Source organism: Ctenopharyngodon idella, chromosome 19 (genome assembly GCF_019924925.1).
Source record: "Ctenopharyngodon idella isolate HZGC_01 chromosome 19, HZGC01, whole genome shotgun sequence".
In the NCBI taxonomy this organism is placed as follows: Eukaryota; Metazoa; Chordata; class Actinopteri; order Cypriniformes; family Xenocyprididae; genus Ctenopharyngodon; species Ctenopharyngodon idella.
The window spans coordinates 28,039,282-28,062,532 of record NC_067238.1 but is presented as its reverse complement, the minus strand read 5'-3'; the positions used below and the strand labels follow the sequence as shown (position 1 = coordinate 28,062,532).

The window sequence follows — 23,251 nt, the reverse complement described above, 5'->3', positions numbered from 1 at the left end:
CATTTTTGTGTGTCCCTTTAAATGCAAATGAGCTGCTGCTTTCAAGAGGGGGCGGAGTTTCAGGAGCTCATGTTAGCACTTAGCCCTCACATTACCTCAGGCAGACTCACTGAAAATGTCAGAAACTGTTAAGCCTTTTATGTTCAAAACAGAGTAGGACAATGATGGAGAGACTCAAGAAGAAGTGACAACATTTTGAATGCAACAGGAACGGTTAGTTGATGAATTTATGTAGCTGATGTAGAGTTAACTATCTTAAAGTCATTGATTAGCATATTCTGTCATGATAAATCGCTCGTGTGGGAACTGTTGTAAGATGCTTACAGAGCCAGAGAATATATGCTGTATGAAGATAGAACAGGTTAGTTTAATTACGGTTATAACTTGTCATTTTGTCATCTTGCTTTTATGACATGCTATTGCATTTGTGTTACATACTGTAATGCAATTTATGTAAATTTTAGGCTTAGTGATGTCACCAACCCGGGAAGAAGCTTGTTGTAGTCCCTACCAGCCGTTTGTTGTAGTCCTTAAACACAGATTTCTTTAAAAGTTTGCATTGAACTTTCAGCGCAGTAACTTTGCAGATACTGTTTATGCTCAAGCAGCAACATTACACACTAACTAAAGTTAAAAAAGTGAAATCGCAATGAACCGCCCCTTTAATAAAATTAGTCATGGTGCACATCCCTAGTAAAGATTTTTACTGGAAAATAACACAAAAATACTGATTATGATGATGAGTTTTTGCTGCACAGACACATGCATCTGTGTACAACCAGGCCAGAGTCATTATAAGCCCATAAGCCCACTTCTCTTCACTCACTCAGTTCTTTCTCTCTCTTTTCATTTCTTGCCCCTTTTATATGTATTCACTTTTTATGCTATTCTTTCAGAGAGGCACTTGTTCTGTACTGGCTCCTCAGAGGGTGGCATTTAATCGCTTATAGTCAGAGTTTGCCGCTTAGACCTGCCTCTGATGCCTGGGTTTTAATGAACAAGACTTTTTTTACTTACTGTATGTATGAACAGGTAAAGGAAGTGGGACATTGAAAGGAAAGAAGAAAAGACCAACAATTTAAAAAGAAAGAAAAAAAGAAAAAAGAATTTGGTTAGAGGAAGTTATTCAGAACCTAGTGAAAAGGCCAACTACCACTGTGCACTATGAAACCCCTGCACTGGAAACACACTGCAAAAGAAAAGAAACTAGGAAAGAAACCAAAGAAATAAAAAAAGTAGTTAAAAGAAACCGTTTTGGTTCTTTCCTCTCAAAGAAAGAGTTTTATAGCACACCACTTATTGACCCTTCCTCTTACCTTCAGCTAACAAGCAAGCATGGTGGTCTGTCCTGCAGTCCCTTTCTCTTTCAGCCCAGATGGTATTGTGTAAATGGCTGGCAGGAGGATGTGGGGTTTTCTGCTTGTACTGCAACTTGCAATGTGTCCTCGAATTGTCCCGTCACGTACAAAGTGACACATTGCCAAATGATACGTAAGCCAAATGGAAATCCTCCTTCCGATATATTTTTATTTGATTTTTTTTGAAGCATTTGATTTTTTTCCTACTCAGAACAGATAAAGCAGATAAAGTCTTATGTTGTCAAAAAGCAATGCTGAAATTTAGACAGTTAGCAATCATAGAACAACTAATCTCCTCTTCTCTGACAAGCAGGCGCATCAAACCACTTTAACACTACTTTGTATATTAATAGTACTACTTAAAGGTGCAGTAAGCAATTTCTGAGAATCATTGTTGAACAATGTTGATATTTGAAATCAACCCAAACACCCCCCCCCCTTCATTGCTCCGCCCCCAAAATGCATGAACACACAATGCAAGAGTGGATGTCTCTTTATCATAGCAGAAGCGAAGCAAAATAAAGCTTAGCAAAAAATAAAAAAACAAATGAACGAAAAGGAAGAACAAAAAATGAACATACAGTACACAAGTATATACAAGAAAGAGTTTGTTGTTAGTCGCCATCAGCGAACACTCAAAACCAATGTTACTCACATATGGAGCAGAAACAATGCAACCTCTGCGACTGTTTTCATGCCTTCCCGCTTAGGTCTCTCCAGTGCTAGAAAGCATTTCTAATATTAATGAGGTTCCTAAAGCTCTTGCCTGATCATAACCCTTCTTTTCCCAGTGATATTCCTCTGACCTTTTTCTCTTTTGTAATGTCTCTCAGCCATCTCTCGTTCTACAGTCTTTCTTCAAATCCCCCTCTTTCTCACTCTCTCTCCTCCCCCATCATGAGTGGACACGCCCCCTAATGCTCATTGGCTACAAGTGCGCTGTGATTCACGGTCTGATCCACTTTCAACAGCGTTTCTCAGAAATCAGTTACTGCACCTTTTAATAGCCAGATTCCAGATGAAGAACTACCATTAATCTGGAAGAGAAAGTTCCACCAATCTAAGAATTATGGCAAATGAATCATGATGAAATAGGTCAGCAGCCATTGTCCACTTCCATGTAGCGCCTAATTGAATCCGTCTTCCAGCATTCCCATATAGCTTCTGAAATATTTGTATAAATGTGTATTACATTCCAATAAATTTAAAATATATTCTTCATGTACACTTATAAATCAGTAGACCGTGCACTGTCTTTTTTCCATGAATAATAGGATTATAGTTCCCTTCATAAAAGATGTTCAAGTACATAGTCTTGCACCTTTATCTTTTTTATTGATTTTTCAGACTTTTTTTCAGCATCTGTGATGTTACGATTAATCTCAAAGCTGGTCGGTTTGGTTCATGGCTTTGAATTCTTTATTGAAGAATTTTCTGAAATTCATATTGAGAAAATGAATGTGAAAAATACTTTCCGAACCGAAGCTGCTGAAAAGTTGGGTCTCTGTTGCCAAGTGTCCTCTTTCTTGCACTTATTTGCATACTGAATTCTTGGTTCTTGCATTAATTTAACTATCTAAAGCATTTCTACTCTGAAGTTATGTCTTGTGTTTGCATAACAAGTGTTATCCATTCAATCTGTTATCAAACTCTTATTTCATTTTTGCTAAATCAAAGCCTAAAACCCTAAGCATGCCCGAGCAAATAAGTGCATTTCCTTCAGAAAATGCAAATCTAGATCTTGGAAGCCAGTCAAATTGGAGCATGTGAATATTGCCAATGAACACCATTCAGATTCTGACTTTATCTGCCCAGTTAAAAGTCTGAAAATCTATTGTGCCTTTGGAAGTTCAAATGAACTTCTGTCGAACTGACACAAATGATCTTGGTTTCTGCCTCTCTCAGCCAAATAAAAATTAAACCAACCAAAGAACTTGGCAAGCAACTCTAATGTAAGATGACAAGCCAAGTGCTCAAAACAAACCCTTTAATTGTTGGCTGTTTTCAGGCACATGGTCTCTTACACATGTTCTTTTACCTTGTTAACAATCAGTGTCGGTCCGAACAATCAAGTTACTGTCCTCATTTCCCAACGGATTATACCTCAATTCAAATTTTGTTTTAAACAGCTCCTTCAGTGCAAATGTTGCAATACAAAGTGCTTTACACATCAATCATTGCAAATAGAAAAAACAAAACAAAAAAACAAGTATTGTAAAATTGGTTGGATGCATGGATGGATGGATAAAAATGGAGAATCAAATACGAATAAATGGAAAAGTATTGTAATAGAGATCAAATAAGTAGTGCACATGCAAAATACATTAGTAAACGAGTATTAAATTGAAAAGTTTCTAAGATGGATAAGTAATGGAAGACATTAAATGCAATGCCGAGGAGTCTTTTACAGATATCGACAGGCTGAGATAGCCGGAGGTCTGTTCATCCCTATTAAATCTACATTCATATCCTTGAAAAGTAACAAGCCAGTGAAGACTATAAGTACAGGGAATGTGTCTCATAAGCATATTGGATATGCATTTATGTGTAAGCACATTGAGGGCACACCATAAACATTTCAGATCAAGTCTAAAATTTATGGGAAGCCAAATAAGCGATTTAATGTATAAAACCGATGTAATGTATGCTGTGCTGCTGTTCTAAGTCAGCACTTATGGATAATTTGCAGTCTAGTCAGGCTTTTCATAAGAGAACAGACAGGAGAGTATTGCAGTACTGCAGTGTGTTAGGGCTAGCACTTCTAAAGCCATACCACAGCTTTGTGTAAGGAACAGACTGATATATAAGTCATTTTTCATTGAAAATCTTGCCCTTGTAGCCGTAACTTATTCATGTTTGCATTCATTGTATCATGCTACATACATGTAGCATTAGATTGACGGTTATGATTCTGCTTGTTCTTCAATAAAAATAGTGAGGGGGAAAAACATGTGACTTCTTTTTTGGAACTGAGTACTGAGCTAAACTTCTCCTTGTGTGATTCACTGAAGATAAAAGCTATATGGAGAAATATGAACTGTCCATTTAAGCCACGTATCATTCTTGGTGTCTGTTTGAGAGAAAAATTGTGACACTTTGACACTGTTTTCTTAGATCATGTGAGTGTCAAAATGCACAGGATTTAGAACAACAAAGTGTTTAATGAATGATAATTGATTATAATGGATACTTGCGTTCATAAAGGTGAGAACAAGTGATTCAGTTGTAGTTATACACCTTACAAAGGCAAGGAAACACAAAAAGCTCTTGACTTTTATTAAGCCTGCACTAGTAGAAAAATTAATTGTCTGTATTCATCAAACATTAGAGGCAATTGGGAAGCTATTAAAGGTTGTTAGACATTTAGCATTACTGTACCCCTGCCATTCTTTTACATGCCTATTACATACCGATTGTGTTTATCAGAAAGAAGAAAGTCATATACACCTAGGATGGCTTGAGGGTGAGTACATCTTGGGGTCATTTTCATTTTAAATTGAACTAATCATTTAAGAAAGACAAACACATCCTCTATGAGATACTGTTGCTTTCAAGATCTTGAAGACATTCTGAAAGTAAATGAAATGCCAAAGACGTGTCAGAGATTTCCTTTCCCTCTTTTTTGCCTCTATTCCGCCTCTATTCCATGCTCAGACCCAACTCACATGGCTCTTTAGGTGAGAGGAAACAGCAGTGATGGGCTGGCATGATAACACATTCTCAGCAGGAGCTGTAGACTATCACAGAATGTGTGTGGCAGATCTGTCCACACCATGTCCCGCACAGTACAACACACCACAATACGCCACCTGCTTCAAAGCCCTCACAACAGCAAAAAACAGGCTTTTTGCCAGCTAGATAACAGGCGGGATTCGGAGGGCCATTTTGTTAGCCATCGTTTCCTCTCAACATTCCTCCAGGAGCTGTGAGATGGGGAGAGTATTGCTGACTGCTACCAGAAATGCAATTACTGTGGGGAGTAGGAAGCCAGGATGCACAACACTGTGAGGGGAAATGTATATTTTATTAACTTACAACCCTGACCTTTCCATTGTCTCACAGGAATTCTTCAGACATCCGGAATGTGTGCAAAAGTCTGTTTAATAGAGAGAGGGAGTCTCTCATATAGCCTAGAGCAGGTGTGCCTGGTGACAAGCTTTGAAAAGGTGAGTTTCAAGACTTCCAGGGTTTATGAGGGTGGAAGGTTAACAGGCTGGATAACGCAGAGAGGACAATCAAGAAAGGGAAGTCTGGAAGTGCATTTATGTGTCTGGAAAGTTGTGTGTTTTGGGGGCATGTGACAAAGCATGTAACTGTTTAGCTGTACCTGTAGCAATGGCAAAAGTATCTGAATTCGGACAGAACTTGGTGTATATGTGTGTGTGTGCCATTACTCACACCTTTAACTTTCTTAGTTGGGTATTCAGCTTTGTGCACATCCCATGGTGTGAGCTTATTTGAGTGTGTGATGCTGTTGCAGTCATTTAGAAGCCATGAGGTGAAAGATGTGCATGTGATAGTGGAAGGAGAACTGCTCTCATCACTCGCTGTGGCTGATAATGTCAGCAAGCAGGGACAACAGGAGCACACAGCTGTACTTGAGGGGCTGGCAGGTCTGTGTGACTGCCGATAAGCCGGACAGTCTCTAGGTGGTAGCCGGATATGGGATTATTAACAATGATAAAGACTATTTGCACAGATGGGCTGCACAAACGAAGAGACGGTGTGGTAGAGCGTGTCTGTCTCAGATTTTACCGTAGAGATTGATAGAGAAACCGAGGTGATAACTCAAAGTCGTTGCACTGACCCATTTTCATGTTCATTGTGGATTTATGGATCCAGTCGAGCAACTTGCTCAAACGCAGAGTTTAGAGCAGCTGTTTTTTGCTGCCTCACCAAGATCCAATATGTTGTAAATCTGAATGTCTTTCAACATTACCAGGCTGTTTCTGTCTGTTCAGTCATTTCTGGCCTGCTTTGAAGCATATACTCATCTCAGCTTTACAGCCACTGAATAATTAGCAGTTGGATATTCGCTTCCAAATACTCTTGTATAGTTATATACATTTTTGAGTTCTAGAAGATTTTTTTATCACTGTTAATGTGACACAAAGCCACTACAACAGAGAGAACCATGTTCACTGTGAAATTACTTCTTTAAAGAGGAAAACAGAACATTTATCTGCATTCGACTAATACAGGGGTGTCCAGTCCTGCTACTTGAGGGCCACCTACCTGCAAAGCAACCCCAATTAAACACATTTGAACCGGCTAATCAAGAACTTACAAGGATTACTAAAAGACTGGGGCAGGTGGCAAATTGAAGATAAACTCTGCAGGAATGTTGGCCCTTCAGAAGCAGAAATATACACCCCTGGACTAATACATCAAAGTGTGCACATACACACATCATTGCCCAGTGTTTTCTTTAGTTTATTTTTCAATTTACCTATTGGCCCATTCAGTATATATATGAAGACCCCGCTTCACTAAACCCGAGTGGTCTCATTTTCATAAAGACACTGATGAAATAGCCAGCAATTTCCTACTGGGAAGTAGTTTCTGACCTTTCTAACAGATATACATTTTTATACAAACTAATTCTAGAAAGGATACAGCTAACCGTGTGGAAGGGTGCTAGATTACTTCATAACTTTGTTCACTTGGTCTCCACAGACACATACATACTGTGTCCAAAATCATACTGTACTATAATCAATGAAGAACTTACAGTACTTCCGAGTCGTTGATGAAGTACAGTACTGTGCAGAAGTTTAAGCACATTCCCCTCTGCAAGTTCACACTAGAGCAGGGGTTCTCAACTCTGGCCCTCAAAGTCCACTGTCCTACAAAATTGACATCCAAGCCTAATCATACTCACCTGCCTGTAACTTTCTAGTATCCTTAAGGCATTGATTAGCTTGATCGGGTGTGTTTGATTAAGATTGGAGCTAAACTCTGCAGGACAGTGGACCTCAAAGGCCAGAGATGAGAGCCATTAAACTAAGCACTGGTTCCCAACCTTAGTCCTGAAATATCCCAAACATTGCCCATTTTGTATGCCTTCTTAATCAAATACACGTTTCAACTCATCAAATATCTAATAGATACTCCAAGACCTGCTCAGATAAGGCTGGCCACATTCTTTAAGCCAGATTTTGGGCCCGATTTGCAACCCGATTTGCAACCCCCAACAATCTGGGGGGTGTGGCCTGATTCGAGGCTTCTCGCAACTGATTTTTTGTCCAAAAATTCTCAATTGTGTGGTGTCATTATGATTATTTTACTGCTCCTGAACATGTCGGAGCCTTCATGATCCCGAATCATAAGTATCAAACATGTTTGATATTATTGTTTGATGTTGCATGGCACGAAAGTAGAGTATTGAGAAAGAAGATCACCTACAGTATATTCTCTCCTTTGTATTTCTTCCCATAAAGCAAAACTCACGCCAGGAGAACCAGCTGACAACGTCGATCGTCCTCCATTTGTTTTTCTTCTCAAGTCACATTTGATCTCACGAGTCTCCGTGAGATCTCGTCTCATTGTGAAAATGTTACTACACTCAAGAGGTGTGTGGTCTCACGGTCCGGACGAATCTTCTAATGTGTGCATTCGGAAGATTTTAAAGCTAAAAATTGGTTGGAACTGCCCTTATGTCTGTGGTCTCCCACAGTTTTAAAATCAGATTTAAAATCGTCTAGTGTGTCTCAGGCCTAAGTGAGTCAGGTAAGGGAGATATCCAAAATCTGTAGTGTTGGGGTTACTCCAAGACCACTGATTGGAGAACACTTCACTAGAGAACTTACCAGAGTGCACTAAAGCAGGAGCTATAAGTACTCCAGAGTACTGTGATTGTCACTAGCCAGCTTGCCTTTTTGTCCTTCTTTTTGGAAGGATGCAGCATTGACCCAACTTGTGGAAGATGAGAATCAGAGCATACAAAAAAATCAGAGTGTGAATATAGGCTAGATCTGGAGAGGCTAAACAGTTCTGTCAGTGGTGTGAGGTGTGAGATATGCCAGTACACAGTCCTACAAACTGTGTAAACCCTTCCCCCCCCAGTCCATAGTGGCACTGCCAGTAATTGAAGTGCCCTTTGAGCACATTGGGATGGATATAGTACTTTGGGGCTATAAATATATCTTAGGTTCTGAAGGATTATGCCATTTGATATCCAGAAGCCATACTGCTCTGCGTAGGGCCAAAGAGCTATTCATGGTGTGCAGTCTGGTTGACATCCCCAAAGAGATACTTTTAGACACTATGGTATAGCCAATACTTCAAGAGGATGTTGAATCTGGTGGTGTTAGATGATGGATGTGATTGGGACCTCACAATCCAGTACATTCTGTTCAATGTCAGAGGCGCCTCAGACTTCGTGTGGCTCCACCCCTTTTTGAGTTGATGTTTTGGTGGCAGCCTCTGGGACTCCATGTCACAAAAAAGGCCATGGATGGATTGAATGAGTCATGCCCCTAGTACACAAGCATATGTTTGAAACCCAACAGCAAGAAGCAAAAATGTGAGATCTAACCTTCCTCAAACCTCCTCGACAATATGCTACCGTGTACCTCAGTGACATGGAAGTCCACTTTGAGAACTAGGAGAAAGTGACTACACACATTTCTCATGAACGCTTCTCATTGAGACTGATCTCAGCTGGGTTCTGGACCACTGGCTCTGAATGTTCTGGATAATTTGGGTCCCTGGCCTCACAGTTACAGTGTTGAAAAGAGACAACGACAAAGAGGCTTGGAGTAATGAAGTCACCTGGACACCCACAAGGGTCGAAGAGTCTATTTAGGACTGTCCATATACAGTACATGGTGTCTGATTAACCCCCACCACCTCCGCTAGCCAGTGAGCCAAGACAGGACAAGTGTGTGTATGTGTATGTGTGCCTATGCCTGATTTTTTTTCTTTTTAAATGACTTGTACTGCCACAATTTTTCACTACCTACACAATAATGTCATCATAAATGATTTATGAATAGAACACGATTTGCACAGTTCTCTTAGTCAATCGAACAAGTAATTAGAAAGTGCTTATTGTTTCAACACAACAACGTATCTGGCAAGCACTTTGCTATCAAAGAATATTAATGATCTTGGTCAGTAATCAAAGGAGAATCGGCTCAACCTAAATCATTACATTAGGACATATGCTTGTTACGAATAATATCTGAAATGTTTTGAGCATGTTTAGGAAAATAAAAATGTAGATTTTTCTGAGCCACTTTGGTAATAAATCATGTGTCCAAGATGTAAATGTTGTACTCAATTTAAGTCCTCCTGTCAGTCTCCACCACTGTCTACCTCTTTGTATTTGTAGAGTCTTGAAGCAAATTGATGTAAATACAGTATGTTGAGTTCACAAAGGGTGAATTTGTGTCATTACATGACATTAATAGTTTTCACCCCTCTCCCAATTTGCTTGAATTTCTGTTCTATAGAGTATATTTTTTCCCCTGACAGTAAAACTCAGAGTGTTTTTTGTTAAGATATGTTTATCTAACATTTAATTCCCATGCTTGTCTTTGGTTGTTTTTAGTCATAAATAATTTCTGAAACCACTAGGGGCAGTGCAACCAAACTCTGTGTTTCCATGCAGAATCGGTTGGTTTCCCAAGAGAAAATCAAATTTGCTCCTTATTTGGATTCTGTTTTAATGTTTAATGTTCTGTTTAAGTCCCTGTGTTCATACACATACTTGTCTTAATACTTGATTGGACAGAAAACAAAACACATCAACGTGTGTAAACATTTGTAAGTTTGTGTGAATTACGAATACTTTGGCAATACATTATTCCATTATAAGAAATCATCCCTTATGCAAAGAAGTTAAACAGGCATTTGTTTATCTCAGTTTCTGTTTGTTTTCCCCTTGGAAACCCAGTTCAATTAAAAACCCCTCGTGGTCCAGTGCACTTCAGTTAGGAGTGGTTTTCATGTTTTGTTTCTATTTATACTGTTGTGTCCACACTTAATGGTTGATGTTGTGGTAATTTATGATAATGTTGTGTTGTCAAGTGTTATTTGCTTTGCTAATGCCATTGAATCCCTGAGGGTTAGAGTAGTATTGACTATAGTATCGACATTGTTCCACATTTCTTTTTTCTTTCAGTACTAAAAGCAGCTTAAAGAAAAGTCCTGACACATTTTTTGCTCTTAGTTTGGAGTTCACTTGTGTCCACCAAAGCGTTTTTTTTTCTTCTTTTTTCCTAGTGGCTAGCTTACTTTTCCAATTGTTTTCAATGGGAGCGCCATGTTTTTTAAACGGTAGGAGCGTAACGAGGCGCTGAGAGTCTTTTTTATGCTCAAGTGCTGAGCGCTCTGCATTTTTTACTGGTCATCTCGAACTGAAGAATGTTCAACTTTTTTTATTTTGTATCTCTGCTTCCTGTTGTACTCAGTATGAGCAGTGTGTATGAAGTGAGCTCTTCTTTGAACTATTGTGTTAGTTGGCTTGCCGCTCCTTGCTCAGTTGCGTTCCCTTTCTCGCATGGGGTGCTTGCAACATTTAGCAGTGTAATTGCAAGTTTCTCTCTCTCACACATATACGAACTCACACACATACACACTGTCTGTGATGTACGCCCATTGTGTTCCAATTCCCCCTGTGTAATCAATCCATGTAATTACATTGTCGTCTTCTTCCCCAAAGCTTTAATCAAGCTGTGCAATGTCCTGGATCTCCCCACACTAAGAAAGAGACTAAGAAAAGAGAAGTCAAGACAAGTGTGTGATTGGATATGTATGTTCAAATGGACATGTGACAGTGAGCTAATATATTAGACTGTCATGAGTGAGCGCATCCGTATCTGCCCATCTGTGTGTTTGTGAGAACATGTGAATCATTGCAAGAGTGAAGAGAAGATATAGCTGGCAGTGAATGGAGATGGTAGACCTGCTGACTCAGTCAGGGATGGAATAACTCTCCAGGCGAAGGGAAAAAAGGAAGTTTAATGCAGGGACTCTGACCAGTGGAAAAGAGGCGACTCAGCCAAGGGCTGAAGTTTTTCATTAATATCAGTAAGACGGCCTTGTGCTTGTTTAGTCCAAGGTTCAGAAAAATTGCTTACACCCTCCAGGGTTATTTTGGGTGCCCCTGCAGAGACATCACAACCATTCTTTTGTAGAAGTGCTATTTCTAAAGTTTTCACTATGAAACTCCCCTAGGTGATGGTTAAGCCTAGTGGGAAATTGAATGCACTCGTCATGGCAGTCTGTTTCTACAGTTGGGCGCTCATCGAAACCAAATTGGCCAGTAAATTAAATCCAGTGTGCACGAGACAGTTTCGTAATGAAGTATGACATGTATGTCGACTGTTATTCCTTTTTTACCCACAGGGCCTGTTCTCTTTTTTTTCCCACTGGCTTGTTCTGAATGTGTTAGAGAGAAAAAAAAAAAAAAAAACACTCTGTAGAACATTACAATTGAATGCAAGTTATAATTCTGCAGTATGATAAGGATTTGAGAGTCCTTTAAAAAATTAATGTTTAGCCCTGTTTCCACTGAAATTACCCAGAACAATTTGTCCCAGGAACTTTTTTCCCCCAGACCTGTTGCTGTCTGCGTTTCCATCGCAACAGACTTTTAAAAATGGTGGTTGAAATAAAAATGCTGCGTGGAGCCAACCAATCAAAATGCTGCATGAACTCAACCAATCAGCATGTTCAGTGCCCAAGTCCCACCCCTGAAAGTTCCTGAACTTTGAAAAAGTACTACATCACGAGCAGGGACTTTCTGAGGGAGAAATTTTTAGCCGGAACTTTATTTAGACCCTGTTCCCTGTGGTCAAAACACCGAGTACCACCCCACCCCATTTTGTTTCAACCACCATTTGTAAAAATCTGTTGTGGTGTGTGTAGTAAGAGTTGTTTGTTATTCGAATCAACAATGGAGTTTAAAAAATACGACCAATGGACCGACGGCGAGGTCCAGGCTTTATTAAGGTTAAACATGCAGTCCTACGTCACTGGACAAATTTGCCTAATCTTCACAGTACTTTAAGGCAGGAACATACCAAGCCGACACCGACGAACTAGTGGCGCCAAAAGCAGACTGCGGGGTTGGCTCACTTCGGAAGCGTTTGGGTCCAAAGTTGCCCTGACAGACCAAACCGACATTCAACAGCCGACGGCCAAGTAGCACGTCCGTTCTGCGCCTGCATAAGATGAAATGCCTTTCTGTACCAGCAGGTGGCAGTAGCTGAACAGCCAATCAGAATGATCAGATGGCCTGACAGACCGACGAGCTCCGATGCCGATTCAACATGTCGAATCGGCCGAAAAAAAAGCCGGCGAGGACCAACTTCAGCCGACGGTGTGGAGCACACTGAGAAAACAGTCGACCGGTGTGTTCCTGCCTTTAGACTGCGATGGAAATGCAGACAGCAACAGGTCTGGGGGAAAAAAGTTGTTTTTCCCGTATGATAATGTTTATCATACGGGATAGGAATTGTAGAGGGTCACGTTCTGATTTCTCTTAACAATCACTGCCAAATGATGAGATAATGGTTATAATAAGCCGTGTTTCCTCCAAATATTGGTGGAAACACGGCTTATTATAACCATTATCTCATCATTTGGCAGTGATTGTTAAGAGAAATCAGAACGTGACCCTCTACAATTCCTATCCCGTATGATAAACATTATCAGAATACTTTTAAAACAAAACTCTGTGCCGTTTGAAATATTCTCTCAATTATTTTGGAGATGCTCTAGAGGCCAGATGGGTGTCGTCTTGATTGTTGTTTGCTTTGCTAAATTAGAAAGCCATTAAAAAGCCATTCTGAGCATTTGAATTGCTGAATTTAAGGCATATAAAAGCACAAAACCAAATTCTCTTACCAAGTTAAATAGATTACAGCACTATCATGGTGTATGAACATGCATATGCAAATTAACTTAAGATGCAAACACTGTTACAAAAGCCCTTGTGTTTGTCTCAGTGAAGTCGTGCATGGGCGAACATACTCTAGAAAACCAGCAATCACACTTCAACTCAAACACCATGTATGTTGTTAGCCCCTGCTTATAATAATTTCCATGATGCTAATGCTCTCAAGAAACCCTTGAACAACTCTACAACTTGCAGAACATGTATGTGTGCAAGCAAATGCAGCTGTAGCTCTGTCAAAGCTCAATGAAAACAGTGGACTGCACTGCAGAGGGAGGTTTACAGTCCATGATGAATGACCTGCCCGGTTCACTGCCACAACTCTAAACGCTTTCAGCACATGCAATTCTATAAGAGCTTCCTCCCTCCCTTCCCTGCAGGAAGTCAGTGCACCCTCACCCCTCCAGTGTAGCCAACAACAACTGGAAGTGAACTACAGCCAGCCCTCTGTGGTTGGGTTCCTGGGTGTCAAGAATTAGACACTCATCTGAGACTTTCTCCCAGAACCTCTGCTCTTTGATCTGGATCCCACTTTACTGCCAAACACTATACTATGAACTCTGCATTTTGTCTCTGCCCACATTTAAAGGAATATTGCAGCCAAAGGAAAGTTTGGTCATCATTTACTCACCTCATGCAATGGAAAGGGAAATTTTGTGAAAATTATAAAAAAATGCTGGCAACTTTTTTGAAAAATGCTGGTGGGGAAAGAGTTAAACATGCAAGCTATGTTATATCATCCAGTAGTACTCACGCACTCTTTGAGAAATGGTTTTCTTTGCGCTCATACCAAGCGGCAACCTCCTCCAGTTTCTCTCGAAGCCAATACGGAAGTGACTTAAACTGAAATTAATCGACTGGCCGCTAGGGACAGGCTCCAAAAGAGAGCAGAATCTCATTGAGCCCCATGTAAAAAAAAAAAAAAAAACTTTACAGCAGAGAAAAAAAAAAAAAAAAAAAACATTTACAGCCTGGTAGAAATTGTGGTTTTGGTCTATACAGCTAATTTTGCCCTTCATGACAACTGTGAAGTGGATGAAATTTTTCATAACTTTTCTGTTTAAATTATATTAAGCCTTAAAGTTCTGCATAATTAAGGGCATGGCCACTTGAGTGACAGGTGGATTGCTGCTGTCTGTGAGCCGTCATGTTACCTCAGCTAATTCCAGCCGCTGAATTTGGCATCTCTGCCATGTTTGTGCATTTTTTTTCGGGATTATTTCATACAATTATCAAATAATATGGCTTGCTGGGCGGTTTATGGTCGAGACAGATGTGCATCTGTGTACATGTGCACACATGCGGAAGATAAACAGAACACGTTGTTGGATCGTCTTGGCATTGGCTAAAAGTTTTGTTTGTCAGATTTACTACATTGACAATGGCTGGAGAATATGCCTCTCAAGATACCACAAAATCCGACAGCACTGCTTGGATATTATAACTAAAACTGCTACACTATTTTGAAAAATTATACTTTGGACGCAGGCTCATTTGTTTGTGAGAGTCCAATGTATACAATCGTATACAGTTTTACAACATAAACAGTGCTCAGATTGCATCATTTCTTGAAGAACGATGATGGAGAGCAGATCATTCAGAAGAAATGTGCTGCAAACAATGGACATTGGACAATGCTTTTGTGGACAAAAAGTGCTGTTGTTTGTTTTTCAATGGACGCTCAAGGATCCAAGTGCGTTTTATCCAAGATTTCCACACCTGTTTTATCCAAGTGCGACGGATTGGTTTCATCTCGCGATCGCTATTTCATTACAAAGGTATGAAGTCCCGTTTTGATTTTGCGTGTTGTCATTTGCACACCCGAAACAAATTACAATATTACTGTTGCTGGAGCAAACAGTAAACATTTAGAACTTTCAAATGATATAGCTTATTATCTTTATTAATATTTTAGATAGTGTCTAAGATAGATAGATAGCTCCTTAGCCTGCTAACACGATCACGTCGCGCTAGGCGGGCGTGGTTTCAGCAACCAGGCACCTCAGTTCCAACTATGTTCCGCCTCTTTGCCCATTTTCAGTTATCCGGGAGTGATGCGCCATGACGCGCTGCCAAGATGACAACAGCCGCTTTTTGGCTTCAAAAATGCTCTTCAGAAATCTACTGGTGACGTCATGTACACTATACGTCCATATTTTTTATTTTTTTTTACAGTCTATGGCTCATACCCACAGCACGCACACATAAAGCTGCCTCTCAAAGAGCTTGCGCGTTCCAAATTGAGTTCTTTTTCACAGCTTATTGCACTTAAATGCAATTTTGTAAATTATGTAAAAAAATCCCTGTCTTGGTGAGTATTCATGTAAACACAGTCAGTTATGTCTTAAGTGAACATAAACAGTTGAGAGAGAAAACGCATGAGCTGGAGCTTTCGTGTTATTTAAACAATACACTTTTTATCAGTGTTAAAACTAAATAAGTCTAAATTAGATCGTTTGAATGATCCACTCACCTGTCGATCTCTTAACTTCTTGTAAAAGTCAGGATAGGCAAGTGACAGATGCTTGACAAGGTTTGATGTGTTGCCTCCTGAGATTTATAGCAAAAAAAAAAAAAAGGTTTGCAGACTGGTGTGGTAAGGTCCGTTTCACCTTTTTCATCAGTTTTATAAGCAAAGTAATTCAAAATTTCACTTCTGCTGCCCTTTCTATTAATTAGTTTTGGCTGTTTTGAATGAGATTAACCTGATTTATCCATTTTGTTTCTCTATGTCATGACCTCTGACGGTTTCGCGTCAGTTTATGTAGCACACTGCCACCTAGCGGTGAACTTCAGAACAGCAGCGTAACAAGTACTGAAATGAGCAAAATCATGACATTGTACCATTTTAAATTAAATATATAGCGATATTTTCCCAGTACCAGTATACCACGCAACCCTAGTGTGAACGTAGATATGGAACAACATCCCATTATGACAGAATTTTCATTTTTGGGTGTTATTCCTTTTACTTCAGACCAGGGCCTGCACATTTTAAAGAGTTTGTGGCAGGAAACAAGGCCCACCCCTCCACCTCTTAGTGTCTCCTTGTTTAACAAGATGCTTTTGCACAAGACAAGGGCAAAACAGGATAACTAGAACTTGCATTTTTCTATGACACCTCCATGGCTCATGGCATGTGCTATGAGCCGTGAAGGTACCTGCGGTCCGTGGGATTTTGTCCTCCACTCTAATTTAATCTTGTTCATGTAACATCTTATCTAATCTAGTTCCCCACCGGCTGCCTGTCAGAGAAGCATATGCTTATCCAACCCTCTTCGCTGCCAGTGTAAACAGCCTATACCTGTGTTTAATTAAAGCATTGCCCTGGATTACACAGCCCTGAGGCTGACCTGACAGTGACACACAGCTGTAACTTTGGATAGGATTGGCTTGATGTTGGATGGGTTAGTCACCTGTCATTTATCTTCTGTTTGCTTTAGGCGGGACAAGGAATAAAGGAAAGAATTTTAAACGAGACATGGTGTCTAAAGCTTAAAATGATTGTGGACACACTCTGATATTACAATGAACATAATAAGTATGAATATATTTGGCCTAGAGGAATGTCTGTGGATGGGTTTGCCTGAGACAAATGGCAGAGCCAATTTAATAGGTCTATTTTGCTTTTAGATATAAAACGCTTGTTAATTATGTTAAAGCAGTCATATCTGACAATTTATTGAAACAGAAAAAAAAAATATTAATTTGGAACTTCTGAAAATTCTTAACTTTACAAAGGTGATTATATCATTAAACCTTGTGCTTTTTCTGGCTGCTCTGAAGGATTTTACTGTTAGGAATGTGTGGCCGATCCTGAACATTTATGTGGACATTTTTTGGTATGTGTCATGCAGGTTTTTCAAAGAGGATAATCTAACCGTTACCCCACCAGCATTTCATTTTTAAGTTGCCAGACTGCACCAGCTTTTTTGATCATATTCACAAAACTTTCATGGCCCCCAGAATATTATATTTGTATGAATATGTAAACAGTCAGTATGTAAGGAATAATCCATGGCTAGCTGTGCATTAAACAATTTTAATTTCACAACGTGGAGGCAAAGAACCACCAAAGTCCCTTTCAAGGAAAGTCTGTTCACTCGGCAGCCATATTTGCAACGCCTCCGGGCAGCTATTTCGGGGCATCCAAGACCAAGTCCAATCTATTTGAATCCTGAAATCTCAAAAACTCACAATTATATAGCATATTTCAAATCAAAGCATTAATAAAGCTTATTTTTCAGGCTAGAAGAGCCAATGTGCATGTGCAGTCCTGAGGTTTTCTATGGGAACCGGAGCTTCTAACAGACGCAATGACTTTATCAATCAGCGATTGGCTCTTTTACTTAGAAGGCGGGACGTATTCTGCCATATTGTGCTATGCAGTTTCTCCCATTCATAACTAATAGGAGTGAACCGTCTTTCTATATCTATAGATATAGATCAATCACTGTCCGGGACTGTAATGGATGGACAATCTAACAGGATTACATCCAACTAAGTGCCCTGACATCTACATCTACCTGATAGAGAAACCGAGCATGTATAGTAAAGAGAAACTGAGGACGTATAAATGTTTAGTTTTACGTCTAACAAAGTTAGCTATCTTATGCGCTAAAAAAGTTAGCGTTATGTGAGAAATTACTTTTTCTGATTTCTGATTATGTGGGCATGCATGATAAATCTTTAGACACATAACCAAACCATAATGTATACCAACAAAAGATAGTAGTTTATTTAACCTTACATATGAAGTGTGTTCTGCAAACAAGAGCATTTTTGATGGTCATTTCTGCTCGTTTTATTGTGTTCAACCACAGCTGTTGTCGGTTTTTGCCTGGCAGTGGCAGCAGGTATGCCATAAAATTATAAATTGGAGCCTGTACTCCGTCAATTCTGGCACCTAACAACACAAGATGACATTTTAAGCTCCTTATGTAGCCGCGACTCTGTGCTGGTTTGTATTGGCCGCCTCCAGTTTTCCCTTTGTTTTACTTCCAGCTAATGCCATGACGTAATTGTGACGTTGGCACTAAAAGGGTCTATACCATGGTAAACTGCCAACACTGACAAGTTAAAGCTGTCATTGATGAGTGCTAAATTTGAGTGGGAAGGGTTAAAATGATAGTTATTTTCATCAGCTACAACTACAACAAAAAATGCATCTTTGAATGTGGCAATTAATTTAAATATTGTATTCAGTGTGAACAAATTCAAATGCCATTGATTTCTATATAAAATGTTACAGAAGTCAGGAAAATCAGCAACAGTGAGCAAGTATGTTCTCCTCTATGAATTGCTTTTCGATAGCTTCATGCAGCCTCCATTATGCGGCCTCTCTCCTACTGAAAATGTACTGGGAAATCGCGATTGTCGCATACCGTGTAAATCGTTTTTTATTCTTCCCCTTCTGTACTACACGACTCATAATTGCCAGTAGGAAAATGCTGTGTCATTATAAATACAAGCTGTGGCATTGCAAACCGCAGTCTGTGTTGGCAGTGAGCATTGATTGCTTCCTGTCTACATGACATGCGGTATGAAAACTTGGGCATTATTAGATTTTGCTGTTTAATTGTATTGTCTCCCTGAGATATCAAGAACCAGAGAGAAAGCTAGTTCACCAGGCCGTGCAATTATAACAGCATGGCCTAACGGACTGATTGACAGACTATTTTGTAGGAACTCGTCAGTGTGGTTGTCACAGTGTTTTGACAGGACACTTCATTTTTGTAAATAACACGAAAATAGAGGTGGTAAGCTTTATGTTTTGCAGTGACTGTGTAGGCGGTCCTGTTCTTTAAGACTTGTATATCCACCGTCAGTTTCTTTCTTCCATTGAAAGGGATGTTTTATGTAGGTTCCTTCAATTGCATTAGATACCTGCACTGCACTTTTCATTTGACCTCGATGGCAAGACTGTCTATTGATCTGACTGAATCAGTCATAAATCTTAAACAATCAATACAGCCTAGTTGTGTTGCAGGGTTATCCTCCTAAACTGAGCTCTGCAACATTTAGTTTGCTGTTAATTAAATGTAAGCCTCTTAAAACCTGAAATACATAAAAAAAAAACAAGGATTACTGAGTAAAACAACGTTACTTGTGCTTTCACTTCTTCCACAGTGGATTTTAGGTAATGGTTTACTTGCAAAGCAAATGTTATCATGGCAACGGTTGCAGGGCATTAGTTGTAAGTTAATTTCGGCATCAATGAACCTCTTGACTGTTTGACTTACATTTCATTTCCTTTTTTTCTGTCTTAGATGCAGACAGAAAGCAGAGGATGTTTATCTATGATGAAGTCCATGCTTCACATTTTAGGGGAAGCATCTCTGAGTATACAGTAAGCAGAGTGGGATTAAATGGGATTAAAGTTATGTTACTGTAATTAAAAAAATGGTAATGTGAAAGAGTTCTGATAAAGGATTGATTTTATGACAGCCTTTTTGTCCACTAAAGAGTGCTAGGGTGCATTTTGCATTGGTGGATGCAGCATTAGCTAGCTTGTGAAGATAAGGTGGTGACAAAGGCAGAGATCCATGGACATTTTAGCAGATTATGCAAAGGTATCACTGTATGAAAAGAGTCAAATTCGGGCATGGCAAACTCTTGCTTATCTTTAACTTGGTCAGATGTATGAGAGAGAAATCTGGTTTAGGACATGCAAAACAGGAAAACGTACATTTGTACATAGTATATTATAATTATGTTGCATTATGTTCGCTTGCATTTTTCAGCAAATACTGTGAGGAAAAAACAACTGCAAAAATATTGCTCTATATGGAGTAAATTAATATATAAATATATTTATTTATTGTATATGGAAAGTCCAGTATAATGCAGGGCTGTATATCAGAGTATAAATATTGTCATTCAGGAAATAAATTCATCCATATGTACACAATTGGCAAAGAAAATGCAATAAACTCCATATAGCTGCTTATAAGAGAAGTGAATCTGCTCAGCATGTGGTCACTCTTGCTTGTATTGCCCTCAGGCTACACCAACACACATAACTTCTTTTTAATATTGCTAATATTAATATTTATTGTAGTTTGAAGTTTTCACTATATAATTTGACCTTCAGCAGATTTTCTTAACCATGTAATTGGCTGATTAGATATTTGAGTTAAGGAGCAGTTGTACCTTATTGTACAGGTATACCTAAAAAAGTGGTGGGTGAGTGTGTGTATATATATTCAAAGTTCAAATTGAGCTTCAGAATGAGGAAGAAAGGTGATTTATGTGACTTTGAACATGCCATGGTTGTTGGTGCCAGACAGGCTGGTCTGAGTAATTCAGAAACTGATGATCTGCTGGGATTTTCATGTACAACCATCCCTAGGGTTTACAGAGAATGTTCAAAAAAAGAGAAAATATCCAGTGAGTGGCAGTTCTGTGGATGAAAATGCCTTGTTGATACCAGAGGTCAGAAGAGAATGGCCAGACTGGTTCAAGCTGATAGAAATGCAACAGTAACTTAACCACTCGCTACAACTAAGGTCTGCAGAAGAGCATCTCTGAACACACAACACATCCAACCTTGAAGCAGATGGGCTACAGCAGCAGAAGACACACCGGGTGCTACTCCTGTCTGATGAGAACAGCAAACAGGCTACAATTCGCATGGGCTCAACAAAATTGGGCAACAGAAGATTGGAAAAACGTTGCCTGGTCTGATAAGACTTGATTTCTGCTGTGAATTTCAGATGGTAGGATCAGAATTTGGCGTAAACTACATGAAAGCATCCTGCTTTTATCAATAGTTCAGGCTGCTGATGGTGGTCTAATGGTGTGGAGGATGTTTTCATGGCACACTTTGGGCCCCTAAGTACCAAGTGAGCATCATTTAAATGCCACAGACTACCTGAGGATTGTTGCTGACCATATCCATCTATTTATGAGCAGAGTGTACCCATCTTGATGGCTACTTCCAGCAGGATAGTGCCATGTCACAAGGCTCAAATCATCTCAAACTGGTTTCTTGAACATGGCAATGAGCACACTACACTCAAATGACCTCCACAGTCACCAGATCTCAATCCAATAGAGCACCTTTGGGATGTGGTGGAACAGGAGATTCACATAATGGATGTGCAGCCGACAAATCTGCAGCAACTGCGTGATTCTATCATGTCAATATGGACCGAAATTTCAGGAATGTTTCCAGCTCTTTGTTGAATCTATGCCACAAGGAATTAAGGCAGTTCTGAAGGCAAAAGTCGGTCCAACCCGGTACTAGCAAAGTGTACCTAATAAAGTGAGTATATATATCCCATTCCAACCATATGAACCTCTTTTATTAGGAGTATAAAACCATTAAAATGGACTGTGTCTGAATATTTGGTGCCATAAATGCCTAAAGCACGATTGATTACCACAACAAATGCACATTTGCATTCATTTTACGCATGAGATGATTTGTGAAAAACGAAAATGAATAGCACAAACTTTAGAAAACAAATCTGAGGAATTTGGTCAAGGGCATGGTGCTAATCGTTTCATCCATAACTCATTTTATGCAGACTGATGAATACCGCATTTGAGAAAAAGACAGCTCTTTATGGAGGCTGAAACTGGCACTTACAGCCAAGCATGGAAAATGCAACCTTTAGAGAGTGGGATAAGAGTTGCCCACTCTAGGCGGGGAACGAGGCGCTGGGACACCTCAGCAAATGTTAATTGAAATGACCTGGCAGATTTACGACAGGGGAGAGAAGTCGTTAATGCCTGGCACGATCCCGCGGCGAGCCGGATTTGAGATAAGTCCCTCAGCGGATCTTACGGAGCTTAAGAGGGATGGAGATGCCAGAGGAGAACAGCTAATGAAAGTGTTCACAATGAAGGCCACATTAGCCACCGATGCTTTCAGTGTGTTATTAAAAATGACAAAGGCTATTGAATTGAATATATGAAGGAGAGGGCGCTGGGCTCATGTAGGGTGTTATTAGGGAGATGGCAGTTAAGGAACGCAACAGAGCTGTAGAACATGTAGTGTACTGACATGATTGACATGTACTAATAACATGTTCCTGCCCTTTTCTTCTTTATTGAGACAGAATTTTATCTGGCATGTTACATTAAAACAATACTGATAACTTGGATTTGGTGAGCGCTTCTGCTGCACTGCAGAAATATGATGTGATGGCATGTTATCATATTTATTCATTTATTCAGTGATTCATTGAAAATGCATACATTCATAACTTGAATACACCTCTTCTATAATGAACATATTTTACATTTAATTAAATAACTTTTATTTTATAACATTTATTTAATTGTTTTTCGAAAGTATTTTTTAAATGTCATATATGTCTGATATACTGTTCTGATATCAATGAACCAATAAACAAATACCTTAAAAGAAAATCTTTATGTATTTATTTATTTATTTTAAAGGAGACCTATTATGCCCCTTTTCACAAGATGTAATATAAGTCTCTGGTGTCCCCAGAATGTGTCTGTGAAGTTTCAGCCCAAAATACCCCACAGATCATTTATTATAGCTTGTCAAATTTGCCCCTATTTTGGAGTGAGCAAAAACACGCCATTTTTGTGTGCGTCCCTGTAAATGCAAATGAGCTGCTGCTTTAACAGCTCGCACTTTGGTTGCTCAACAACAACTAAACTGGAGAATCTCATGCAGTGTTGCCAAGTCCGCGGTTTTACCGCAGAATTGGGCTACGTTAATATTGTTGCCGTGGGTTGTTTTTCATGTCCGCGGGTTTAAGCAACCTGAAATAACATGATATTTAGCCCCCGGAATGCAAATTTTACTGGGGGACCCCCCCTCCGAAACGCAATTGGGTGGGTTTTGTTGTGAAAACCTGGCAACCCTGATCTCGCACAGCCAAAATGACGATTGTCAGTAATGGTGTTCAGCCTTACTTTGTTCAAATTCAACTCATCGACTAGCATGTGCCGTCATGTTAATCTTTTGTGCAAATACAGCGTTTAACTGAAAATGAAGTTTTTGAAG

General features: G+C 39.5%; 1 long non-coding RNA gene across 4 annotated transcripts in view; it reads left to right on the top strand.

Annotated features, from left to right (window-relative positions):
• The first annotated feature begins 5,173 nt into the window (after window positions 1–5,173).
• Window positions 5,174–23,251, top strand: part of LOC127501543 (uncharacterized) — a 71,561-nt gene continuing 53,483 nt past the window's right edge. For 2 of the 4 annotated variants that reach the window (XR_007926630.1, XR_007926628.1), the window contains exon 1: window positions 5,174–5,524. This is a non-coding gene — a long non-coding RNA (uncharacterized LOC127501543). Of the gene's footprint in view, window positions 5,525–19,532; window positions 19,613–23,251 lie in introns of all 4 variants that reach the window. The other 2 variants (XR_007926629.1, XR_007926627.1) reach the window with 2 other exon arrangements.